The following is a 12,626-nucleotide window of genomic DNA, read 5'->3' on the forward strand; positions in this document are numbered from 1 at the left end:
AGACTCCTCCAGGTTAGGTGTGAGTGATCTGTTATGAGTTCTCAATGTTGTTGGTCTTGAGAATTTCGCCAAGATCTGTCTCCAAGATTTTCCTCCTTGTCTGTGGGATTTGGTAAGGTTTCAAGTTTACTGTCTGCCCGGCTGGTGAACAAATGAAATTAAAAAAATGATTCACTCTACCTGGTTGTTTAGAGAAGACCTCTGGGATTTGTCTTAAGAAATCATGCAAGTCTTCTTGTTGGGAGGGGGTAGATGGTTGGGTATTAATTGGCTCTCTAGGTCTTGGTTTGTAAGGAGTGTGGCCGTGGTCATGGTAGTTTCCTCTACTGGGTCGATATTCCATTCCTTTAACAGGTTTACATGGTATACCTGTGTCTTTTGACGTCTATCAGGTTTGGCCACTACATAATTCAAGGGACCTTTTCTCTCCAGAATTTTAAGGGAGCATACCATTTAGAAATCATCTTATTCTCTGAATTCGGGAGGAGAACTAAGATTGATTCACCTATGGAGAAGGATTGGGCTACAGCTTGTTTATCATGCAGGGCCTTCTGATGTTCTTGGGTACTGCCTAAATGGTGTTTCACAATTTCCCTAAGAGCAGCCTTACAGGTTTTGAGTTTCTGTGCTGTTTGGGAGATGGGTAAAGTAGCCTTGTCTCTTTCCTCCCAGGTCTCTTTTAGCTTGTCAAGTATGTCTCGAGGTTCCCTTCCATATAATAATTCAAAAAGAGAGGATCCTAGAGATGTCTGAGGTGTTTTCCAAACAGTAAAGAGAGCCTATGGAATCACAACGCCCCAATACGGCCATCAGGCTCTACCAACTTAGTTGTCAAAATTGCACGTTTTTTAGGCTCAAAACTTTATGTTGAGGTTAGATTGGAGGAGAGACAGGATGTCAAGTAGGGTGTGTGTGATGGAGTTGGAGTGAAGGAGGGGTAGTATGTCAGTTAGGCGGTTTGTAATCATTTCACAAGAGGGTGGCAGTGGGCTGGCACACAGGGGGGTTGTGCGGACAGGGCAGAGTCAGAATGGGATGGGAGAGGCATAGATCCATCACTTTTTTTGTACACTTCATTCAACCACTGTGTAAGAGACACTACTATGTGGAAACAGCATTGACGCTAGTGAGTCTTCATGTACCCTAAATTAAGAATACATGATTTTCCAAACTCAACATTTGTGGCATAATTAGAGTCCAGTAAGGAATACTTAATCGTTACATGAACAAAGACTAGAAGGCTGCATGGAGGAGCAATAGCGGGCACAACTCTATTGAATGTCAAGCACCAGAGGAAGCTATGACAGAAATGTTGAAACTTAAGGGAGCAACAGGATACTGTACAGATGTATAAAACAGACTACAAACACATGAAACAACATCAAGAGGGAAAGATCAAAAAGAAGAATTAGTATTGGACCCATCTGGGAACATGACCAATGTCCTTGTGCATCCTAGTGCAACGTAGAGTGTATACCATATGTCTAGTGTACTTGAAAAGTATCAGAATTCCAATGTTGGCTTTAACACTGTTGCCATGTTAAGGGATATCATTTTTATAGACCTATAGGTTTGCAGAAATATCCTTTGACATACCTTACACGATGGCAGATAAAGTTGCACAAGTCCCTGTAAAGCTCATAAATCCATAATGGGCAGTTTGTGCGAAACTCTGACATTCACAATAGTAAAAAAAAAAAGTAGTAAAGTGCACATTGCTGCTAGTGGGGTTAATATGCAAGAAATGAGAGAGACATTGCAGTGTTTATATAGATGCAGCATCAGGATATTGACCATGTTGGGTGGGGTGACGGGGGGCCCAATCCCTAACCCCTCCTATGGGTGCCATGAATTTTCTTACCGGTATCACTTTCTGTCACCCAATGCCTTCCAGTACTGTTGCTGACCTGTGTTCTCTCTTTTCTTTTTCAGAAGGGCAATTCCCAGAATACACTGGGCGCAACTAAGAAAACCTGGATCAGAGGCTGTGGAATGGGAAACTAGAAACACTGCAACTGGCACAAATTTCAAACCTTCACCACAATAAGACAGTTTCTAGCACGCCAACCAAGCAACTCAACACGGCGAAAGAAAAACAAACTTTCAGACCCATCGCTTGGCAGCAAAACAGCAGAGAATCCATCATGGACTGTTACAAAAACCATGCTGGAAAACGGGCAGGGGCTTCCTAATTTCCAATTCTTGCCTTCAGTATTTCCTAGATTTATTAAATTACCAAACCCAATTAGGCAAAACATTGACACTTAATTTATAAAAAACGTAATCATGTCTTTTTCCATAACATCAATTTTTCACTCTATAGATGTATAAAAAAATGTTTTGCCATTTCATCTGGATAATTCCCCAGTGCCATTCTAACATTCACATAATTTCATAATCACATACTATTTTTCAATAAGTAACAATCCAGTAAAAGAAAATTCAATCTCTTAGACTTTTAAAACATTCTTCAAAGTTCTACATTTTTCTAGAAATAATAATGTCGTTCTACTTCCATAACTATTATTCTGTATGGGTTTCCGGTCTCTTCACGCTTCCTCAAGAGTGTCTGTTCTGTCTTCCTGTTTATTCATGTCAATGAATATTAATTACTATCCATATAAAATACTTAAAGATTATTTAGCTATAATCTTTGTTATACTGACCATCTTTCTTTCAGTTGCCAAATGTTCTACTCTTCAGTAATGAAACCAGTACTGAAAATCATATATTGTATCATTACTATTTCTGTGAGATAATGTATATCTGTTATTTCCAATTGTAGATGGGGTCCGTGAAGAATCTAGCAACATTGTCACTGATTCCCTGGAAGGAGGCTTCTCTTACGTAGCCAGGTAAAGGCAGAGTCTGCCTGACTCTGACCTTGGGGGTGGCTATCTGCGGGAGGACCAGGTATGGGAGGGCAAACTCCAGGGAGACAGAAAAACACTGAATCTGCGACTAATCCTTCAAGTGTAATTCTTAATACACCCCTGTGCCTTTGCAACATTCCTTCATGTCTTATTGTGATGTAGATAGAGAATTCCTGGGCTTCTATGGCCAAGAACACCCCCCCACCCTTTGTATAGTACTGAGACGAGGCAGAGGGATGGAGTAATGAGGATGACCAGAAGCGGTAATCAAACACAGCATTCTAGTCTTTGGAAAATGCTAACCAATGACAGGATATTTAAAAATGACACAGCTGAATAGAAGAAGTGAGAGAGATGGAGGCTGTTGCTGAATTCAAGTTGTTCTGCTGACGCTAGTTGGGACACCGGAGGCGAGCAGACTACAGGACGCAGAACAGAGGCTAGCGGGAACGGTATGCAGAGAAACCGAGCCAAGAGAAGTTTGCTGTATTATTGCCATGGGCAACTGGAGCTGCCAAAAGCAGAGGAAGGCAAAGCGGGAACCAAGCCGGCTAACAGGACACACTCCCAGTCAGCGGGCCGAGAGCAAAGCAGACGGTGAGACACAAGGAACGCTGAAGCCGCCTGTGAAGACCGGTAAACCCAGTGAAGAGTGAATGGGACATCGGGGTGCTTCAGGGCGAATGCCGCCTACTGTTGACAGCGCAAGAGAGCTTAATTAAAGGAACAGGAATAGTTCATACGAATATTGCTAAGAAAAGGTCAGTGACCAAGTACTTGAAAAGCATTATTTCCTGGATGCAAGAGAGAGTGACTGGAGAACAGAAAAGCCCTGGGAGGATAGTGAACCAGGCAAACAGTGAGTCTGGCACACACACCCATCAGGTGGCATTAAAAAGCCCTGGCAGGAAAGTACACCAGGCAGTGTGCGAGTCTGGGACCCGCCCTCGAGTGCGATACCCTGGCAAGAGAGTAAACTAGGAGTCAGAAGAGAAGTGAGAAAACTCAGGGGTAAAACCCCCGTCCTGAAATTGGGGAATAGTGATAACCAATGTAAAAAGGGAAGAATCATACCCCTTTTAAGGATAAGTGACAAACTTTCGAATACCCTGGCAGGAGAGTACACCAGGGGTAGAAAAAAGATTAAGAAAGCCCAGCGGTCAAGACCCTTCCGTGAAATTGTGAAACAGTGGCCATCAATACAAAAAGGGAAGAACCATACCTCTTTGAAAGATAATTGAGACCCAGAAAACGAGAGAAGTAATACAGCTGCAAGTACCCTGTCAGGAGAGTACACTAGGGCTAGGAAAAGGATTGAGAAAGCTTAGGGGTCAAAACCCATCCTTGAAATTGTAGAACAGTACAATCAAAGGAAAAGGGAAGAACCATACCCCTCTAAGGAAAACTAAAATCCAGAGAGTGAGAGATTGAAACATTCAAAAGAACTGTGTGCTTAAAGGAGAATCAAGGGAGGAGTAGTCCCCTTGAAACTGTGATGGAAAACATTGTATGAAAGGAGACATGGAGGGAAAGAGTCGTCCGCCTGTGAAGCATTATTGACTCTTTCCAGAAGTACCGGATAGACAGTGGAAGATATAAGGGGAAGTGAGGATACCTTTTCCTGGTGGAACTTTATTCCTTTTCTTTTCTGCACCTTCAAATATTATGTTTTGGAACTTTGAAAGAAAGTTATAAGCGTATAGACTACAGAAATCCTTGAGTTGCACGTTATATTGAGTTTAGCATCTAAGGGTCAGTTTAGGGTTTTTGGACACAGGACGGAGGACGCATTTTGGTTGAACATCCTGACACAGATAGGCCTTTGTTTTGTTGAAGCAGGGAAACCCTGCGTAGCTTTGGGGCGAGGTAGGATTTCCTCATAACCCGTTCTTTATGTCATCTTAACAAAACGTCTATGACCAAAAACATAATGCCACAGTGTTCGACTCTTGTACTTGATCCCTTACAACGCTTACCTCATCTATCTTCATTCAGTGTTAGTGATATTCTTCCACTGTAGTATTCCTTTCAATCTTCACCTTGTTATTACTAGTTTGAAATATTAAATAATAAGTTAATATCCTAATCAACCATCCAAGATATCTTACACTGTCTAGATTTTTCGTACCTTCAAAAGAACACGTCTTTCCTCAAAATTATATCTTATCCTGAAATCGTCTGCCACTCATCCCATGAATGCCAACAATGCAGGGCTGAAAGGGTCTTACTCATCTGAACCTTGGCAATGGTCTATACCTTGTAAAGGAACCTCCTTTTCCGAGGATGGCGGGGCTGTCCAGGAATATGAGAGGCACCGAGACCTGTACAGACGACAAAGGTGCTACCAGGTCCGAAGACAGACAGTGGGTTGTCGTGGTATGTGGTGTCATCTGCGAGAGGGGAGTATTCCATTGATGGGTATTCTGTCATTGAAGATTCATTCTACCTTGTTGGTTACAGAGATGGTGGCATGGTCCTCATCAACTGGGCTCTTGAGGATGAGTGAAGGTCTTTAGATGTCAAGTGAAGGTCCATGGATAGTAGCTTCATGGACAGACATGATGCAGGTACCCTCATGGTTAAGGTTAACTATATGTATGGCCGCTTAGTGGACAAGTCTTTTGTGGATGGATGCTTCATCAACAAGTCCTCAGATGGTTGGGTCAGAGATGGGGATTTGTTGATGAGGCACTCATGGAATGGATCGTGGATGAAGAATGGAATAGATCGTGGATGAAGAATTCCCATCACGCTCCTGTCACCCGCGATGCTCCTTGTAGATGGTGACTTCACTGACAGGTCGAGGAGCCAGGAAAACCACACAATGGGATTGTTGTACCCCAGATGCCAGTGACCTAGACTTCACCTTCTTGGAAAGGAGTATCTTATTAAAATACATGCTTAGGCAGGTAATGTTCATTACTCTTCTTTATTAACAGGTTCAATCTTAGCCCCCTGGCTCCTTCACACAGCTTTCTTCAAAGGCCCCAACAGTATCCTTGGTGCATCCTTCTACTTGCATTCCATGCATTACACTCCACACTCCACGCTCACCTCACATGGATTATTGAATGCATAGCATGGAGAACTACACTTATCCTTCAAGACAGCCCTGCGAAGAGCATATCTCTGCTGGAGCAGCCTTTACAGATTCTTCCCCAGAAGACAATGCTGAAGAATCTGCCAGAAAAGAAAGAAGTTCTGCATGTCTATCACTGAAAAGGACTTGCAGCACTTACAATGGTCAGACTTGTGGTCATGATGCAAGCAGTAAATGCCCTCCTTACCATAATGACCATAATTAGTTTGATAAGGTCTAAGTTAGAAGTGTTTTCCCTTACTGCTATGCATATATGATTTACTGAGGTTTCCTGAATGACAATGGGGAACAATTCTAGCATGTGAATCAATAAAAGATCCAGGATGGTGGTGGGAGCAGATGACTTAATTTGTGGGTTGTCTGAATCATTGTCAAAAGTATGTTTCTTCAGAAAACGGATCATGTTAATGGAAATAGTAATCTTGTTAGACATATTATTATGAAAAAACATTGAGGATGTGTGATGGATAAGAACTACTGAATCTCTTTGTAAAACCATCCATAGTCAGAGACAAACAGAGCCTGAGGTTGATTCACTGTATGCATAGAGTTACATGCATATGAATGCTACCATTCAAGAATATAGATACAGGTCACTCTATGTTAAAGGCTCACAACATGGGGAAAAACAACACTGAACTCCTTGGGTGGGTTCCTTGTCAATCATAGTGACACCTGGAGGATTTCTTGTTAGCTGTAGATTTAACTTTGCAGGACACGTTGCCAGCCAGATCTACACAATATAGAAAATCAGTACACCTTTTGAAAACGCATCACAACCTTTTTGTTTTGCTGATCTTCAGATCCATGCTCTTATTTCTCCAATACACCCTTCCTCCTTCCCTTTTATACTGTTATGTTCGTCTTTGTAGGTGTGGACGCTGTGATACTCTCATAAATTGTGGTATAACTATTCCCGCAACCCCAACATCCCACCATTCTTATATTTCCTGATGTGGCCGGGATAATGATAATGTGAAATGTAGGATGTATCCTCCGCCCCTATGGAAGTTCCAAAAATCCATTGCCACTGAATTCTATAGCAGGACGGGAGGTACGCATGAAACTTTATCCTTCTTACTTTCAAACTACCAGCTGCAAAAATTGAAGAACAAAACTACATTTCCCATAAACACTACAGAACAATGTTGTTTTTTTAAACCACTAAGGGCCAGATTCTGAGCTTGTGATGAAAGTAGTGAAGAAAGCTGACATTCTCCGCTCCAGTTCCCGGCACCACGATTCTGAGGTGGGTGGAAGAATTGGAGGGGAGAAGTTGTGCTTTCCAGCAGCAAAAACTTGTTTTGATAGAAACATGTGCACCAGTGACACTGCGAGCATTTCTTGAAAGACTGCGACTTTCTTATTTAGGAAAATGCCCTTAAGCTTTCAGTAAACTAGAAAAGTGGTGCTGCAGTATAGGAAATGCTATTTTTATGAAGGGAAAACGTGTGCAGTAGAGTTTAACGGCACCTTACAGGTGATGCATTTTAACTCCTGTTTTGATGGGCAAAACCAGGGCTTTTTGAAGGAGAATCCCCTCGCAGCGCCTGCCCTGCATTTCTGACAGTTTCTAAGGTTGCTTGCTGTCATTCCATAAATCGGGCACATGCAAAAGTCAAGCCTTTGATGCAAGGCTGCCACATTTTCACTTTGACAGAATATCATGCTTTTAAGGAAAGTGTTCTATCTTCATGGAAGAACACTTTCCTAATTTTGCATGCACCTCAGACTCGGGACCTTAGTGTAAATAACTAGGCAAGAGATGGACTAAACCTGTACACTTTCCTCCACTGGCCACAAATCCTGGATGATGAGCCACCTCTTTCTTTGCTGCTTACCCGCAGTTAAGTTCTTTCCATTTAGTTTTTGTTTGACAATTGTCTTTTACTTGCATTTTGTTGTAATTTTTATAGTGGAATTTTTGTGCATTCTTAACAATACTATTTACATAACATTTGCGCATTTTTCCTTTCATTTGATGTTTGTCTATTAAAGTGATTTCTTTGTCACATCGACCGCAGCTCGCAGTAGACCACTCTATTTACCCTTTCACTCAGACCCCATTAGCGATTGTTGAATGGGAAATTGATTACACAGATGGCAGGGACCCTTTCATGCCTCAAAACTAGACCGCCCGTGCTTGGGCGAGCAACTTGTGCAGTCAGACTTAGCATGACTCGCCAGCACAACATTACTACAACATTTGCGACGAATGCACATGTCCTTTTTTTCGGCCCCCAATGATTTGCGCTTTTGGGTGACACACGCTCAGTGTTTCACCAGCGCACACCTACTGGTCACAATCTACCATTTCTAGTGTGATTTCTCTTGCCACCAGCACCCTTTCCTAGATAGGCTGAGCCATCATGCATGCAATATCCTTTTTATTTTATTGACCCATAGGAAGCCCCTGTTCCCTACTTAGGATCTCATCAACGTGTCAGTTCAGTTAATAAGGTTTTTTTTTAAAGTTTATAAAAGTTGAATATGTCCTTCTAGGAATATTCAGACCAGAAGAGGGGAGGACGAGTGCGTTTGTCTGGAAAGTAGGGATCGGGAGCAGCAACCTCAAATAACAGGGTACCTTCCTTAAAATACTCAGGAGTGCCAGCATATCTCCGTAGCACCAAACACCAAGAGAGTAATATGGCATTCCGTGGACTACACGATCTGCCATGTGGTCCTGGCAGCATGGGCCCCATGAATAAATGACTGGACGCCATGGAGCAATTATTGCATCGCAAGACGTCAGGGTCCTCTGTTGACCCAGCAACTCTGTTCTACACCCTGAGGAAAGAGCTTGAAGAGCCTTCTGGATTTCCCAAACCAATCATCTTACTGGACAATTCCCACCCTTTAGAGGGGCCACATCCTAAGAGGGTGAGATTGGCAAATCCATCAGTTGACACAGATGCCTGAGGCAAGGGGCCTCATTACGGCTTTGGCGGTAGCCATGCCGCTATTGGCGGCATGGCTGCCTCCAAAACCGGATCTGGGTTCCCTGAATGGGGAATTACCGGGCCATTCCGAGTTTGGATGGCCTGGTAATTCCTCCCTCAGGGAACCCGGGCCCGGACCTCCCCCATTCCCATTCGAGCCCTCATAGGGCTCAATGGGAATGGGTGCAGGTAGCTAACAATGGGCCGATTACGACCGGGCCGTTGTTAGCTCCCTGGTCCCCTAGCGGGACCCGGTAATGACGCCTGGTTTTACCAGGCATCCTTACTGGGTCCCGCAAGGGGACCTCGTAATTTTGTGGAATGGGTTTAACGGGTCCGCCTCCATTAGCAGAGCCCGTTAACCCATTCCGCAAAAGTCGTAATGAGGCCCAATGACTTCTTTGCATCTGGCGTTTTGCACTCAGTGGATATTCTTCATCCATCTAAATGGACACCTTCTCCTAGAGTTGCAGAAGAGACAGTGCTAAGCCTTAAGACTCCCCTGGAGAAGGATAAATGTGATTAAATGAGAGAGGAATGCCCCTGGTCTTCTATAGTCGACAAAGTGTCCCTCAATTCATATGAATGGATCCTCAAATTCTAGTTTTGGTAGGTAAGGGCCAGAATAATCCCAAGAAGTATGGATTGGGAATGTCTATCCTGTCAGGATTAGCTCCTGCACTTGATTGGCCTGTGGTGAAGGTTATGGATTTGTCAGAACAGGCACTGGATACGGGTTACCCATTGACCCTTCAAACTTTGCTGACTAGGGCAGGGGAGTTTTCTGGGCAATGCAAATTCTGGCATCTCCACTGAGAGAAGGAGAGGTCTACTTCTGAAAATGGACTCGAAATTGGGGGGAAAGGGGAGTAACAGTAACCCTCTTCCGAAGCCGGTGAAGAGGCTGATAGACTTCTCTTCAGCAACAAATTCTCTCTGGATCATAGGTCTGCCAACACCTTGACAGCCCTTGTGCAGTCTTCTATGAGAAGGGTATTTTCCCCTTGTTTTACGGGACAGATGAGGTAGGGGCAGTACATCTGGCTACTTCAAAGTGGCAAATGAGCTACCAGTACTGGGACTTCAGATATCAGGACACTTTCTTCCCCCGATGTGGTCGTGGTGGCACTGGATATTGTTTGAGAAACTCCAGGCAGCGGACATCAATTTCCAGTGATCCATTTAAAAACTACTCTTTGTTCTCTAAAGTTCAAGGGAAATGTAGTTTTATTGTTCTATTTTTGCTGATCCAGGTTTGACAGTAAAGAAGGATAAAGCATAATCTGCACCTCCATTCCCTTCATAGAATTAAAACCCCTTCATACTAACCAAGTATCACCTCAAAATTTAGAAATTGTGTGCATTCATTTATGCTCTGGGCTGGATTTTCAAAACTTTCTTTGGACACAAGCCAAAAAAAGTGGCAGCCCCATTCACAAAGGGCATCTGAATGAGCGCATCTTAGATTCCCTTTTTCTCCCTTTGCTCTATGAAGGCAGCGTTTCTGTGCATTTTAAAGCGTATCATGAATTCTCAAATGAGATGCACTTTGAAATGCCCAGAAATGAGGATCTTCCCCCTGTGCCTGTTCAGGATATGGGGCAAGGTGTGGGAGGGGGTTGGGGGGGTGATTCATGGCAGGGTCATTTCTGACCCTACCATGATTAGGTTTTGAAGTGTGACAGCCGTGGTTTAACCAGTATGTCTTCCTAGTATTTCCATCTGTCAAACAGAGATGGAAATGCATTTTTCCTTCATTTCACCGAGACAAGACCTTTAACAGCCAGCCTCTGTGACGTGACAAACAAAAAACAAACAAATCAGCTCCAACCTATTTGTAGCTCTATGCACAAACTTTTAGCAATCAGCAGAGGTAAACACCATGCACAAAATAATGAAGATAGTTGGACAAATTAGTTTGCATTATTCTTAAAACATCTAAGATAAATTGATGTTCAACTAAGGTATAGGGTTTGACAAGTTCTTTTTCTCAGACCATGTGACTTAGGGTTGAATGCTGTCTATAGATAGGCCCAACAAATGAGGCTTCTGCCCCTATCCCATCCAATTGATGTTATGTAATGCTCTGTTCCCTCCAGTTGTTTGTGCTATATAAGTACCAATACAATTCACCAATAACTTATTTAGTTAAAGCCAGAATACTAAAGCAACCGTATAGTTCTTCCAAAATGAATACTTTGCCAATGAGCATTAACTTGTATCGCTATCCATCAGAAGGTATTTGTAACTTCACCAGATATTGACACTGACACAATAAATGGTTTGACTACCTCTGCGCCTCTTTCTCTAATAATGTAAAATATTCAGTTTGTAAATGCGTATGGTATCTATTAAATTGGCAAATGTCACTGAATCAACCAGAGTCAAATCCTTCTTTGAACACTTTTGTACTTTTAATTACACCTCCAAACCTTTCAATCAAGAACCCTAATTAGGTCCTGATTCAGCCATCTACATTTCACAGCACACTTCAAAGATAAGTGATAAAGTCGCCTTCCCTTATTATTAGCTGAGGTCAATGGTCTGTAAATACATTGGTTCAATTTGTATTTCATTGCCTTTTTTACTCCTTCATTCACTAGAACATCCTCCTTCCTCTTCTTTCACACAAAAATCTTGCACGCTATCTGCACTGTTAAGAATTGTAATGCCAGTTCAATCACTTTATCTAGTCAGCCAGGAAAAGGAATCATTCTAGTGTTATCCTTCAATTTCTCTCTAAGCGCAAAATGGAGAACTGTGAGCTGTGCATCTTTAGTTTACTTCATCGGCCGAACTATTAAAAGAAACTAGATAATCCATCATGTGGCTCTTTGATTAATGGTAAATAGTGCTGCTACTTTCAGCTAAGATCTACATCTCTGCTCAAATATAGTTTTAAATGATTTTTTGAAAAATAAAATAACTCTCCTGTGACGAATTGCCAGATAGTAAAATAGGTATGGCCTATTCGAGCACTTCCGCACCCAAATTAGGAATTGAACATTTTGTTGTATCCTGATGATCTGAAAAACAATTTGGAAGACCTTAGAGGTTAAACATTGCTAATGGAATTAACTATTCTTGGGGCCTGATTATGAGTGTTGTTGTTACTGTTGTTACTGGACCGGCACAATCCGAGTTCTGTGAGCGGCTGCTGTCCCGCCCGCTGGCTCAGACCTGGCGGGCGGGACGGCAGGCTCACAGACTTTGACGGAAGCACCGGCACTGTTGCACACGGTGCTGGTGCTTCCGTTCTCCCCATTGAGTCCCATGGGACTCAAATGGGAATGGGGAGTAACATTTTCCGGCACCTGATTTCACGGACCGCCGGGGCTGTAATGCCCCACTGATTCCGTGAAGTCAGGTGCCGGAAAAATGACAACTCCGGCGACAGCCTGCTGGTTTTACTGGCACGGCTACTGCCGAGTTGTAATGAGGCCCTTGGTGTTTTGTATCTACTACTCAATGGGAGGCTCTTAATCGTGGCCTCATTACGACCCTGGCGCTAAGGGATTCCCGGTACCGGTAAGGGTACCCGTACCGGTAATCCCTTAGCGCCTGATTACGAGGTCCCTTTGCGGGTTGGAGACTTTAACGCCTGCTTTTTGCAGGCATTAAAAACCAACCCGCAAAGGGACCTTGGTTCTAAGTACTTAGCGCCTTCCCCATTCCCTTTCAGCCCTATGGGGCAAAAATGGGAATGGGGAA

At 43.1% G+C, this 12,626-nt stretch overlaps 1 protein-coding gene and 1 long non-coding RNA gene across 6 annotated transcripts in view; one reads left to right on the top strand and one right to left on the bottom strand.

Moving 5' to 3' along the window:
* The window catches only part of LOC138521343 (uncharacterized), an 82,826-nt gene extending 71,537 nt beyond the window's left edge, over positions 1-11,289 (top strand). Inside the window, exon 2 of the long non-coding RNA XR_011283021.1 lies at positions 1,933-11,289. This is a non-coding gene — a long non-coding RNA (uncharacterized lncRNA). The remainder of the gene's footprint in view (positions 1-1,932) is intronic.
* The window catches only part of MAPT (microtubule associated protein tau), a 609,480-nt gene that overhangs the window by 261,107 nt on the left and 335,747 nt on the right, over positions 1-12,626 (bottom strand). The gene's annotated exons all lie outside the window — the stretch shown is intronic.

The sequence above is a fragment of the Ambystoma mexicanum genome, chromosome 13 (assembly GCF_040938575.1).
Source record: "Ambystoma mexicanum isolate Mex_15411 chromosome 13, UKY_AmexF1_1, whole genome shotgun sequence".
NCBI classification, from domain to species: Eukaryota; Metazoa; Chordata; class Amphibia; order Caudata; family Ambystomatidae; genus Ambystoma; species Ambystoma mexicanum.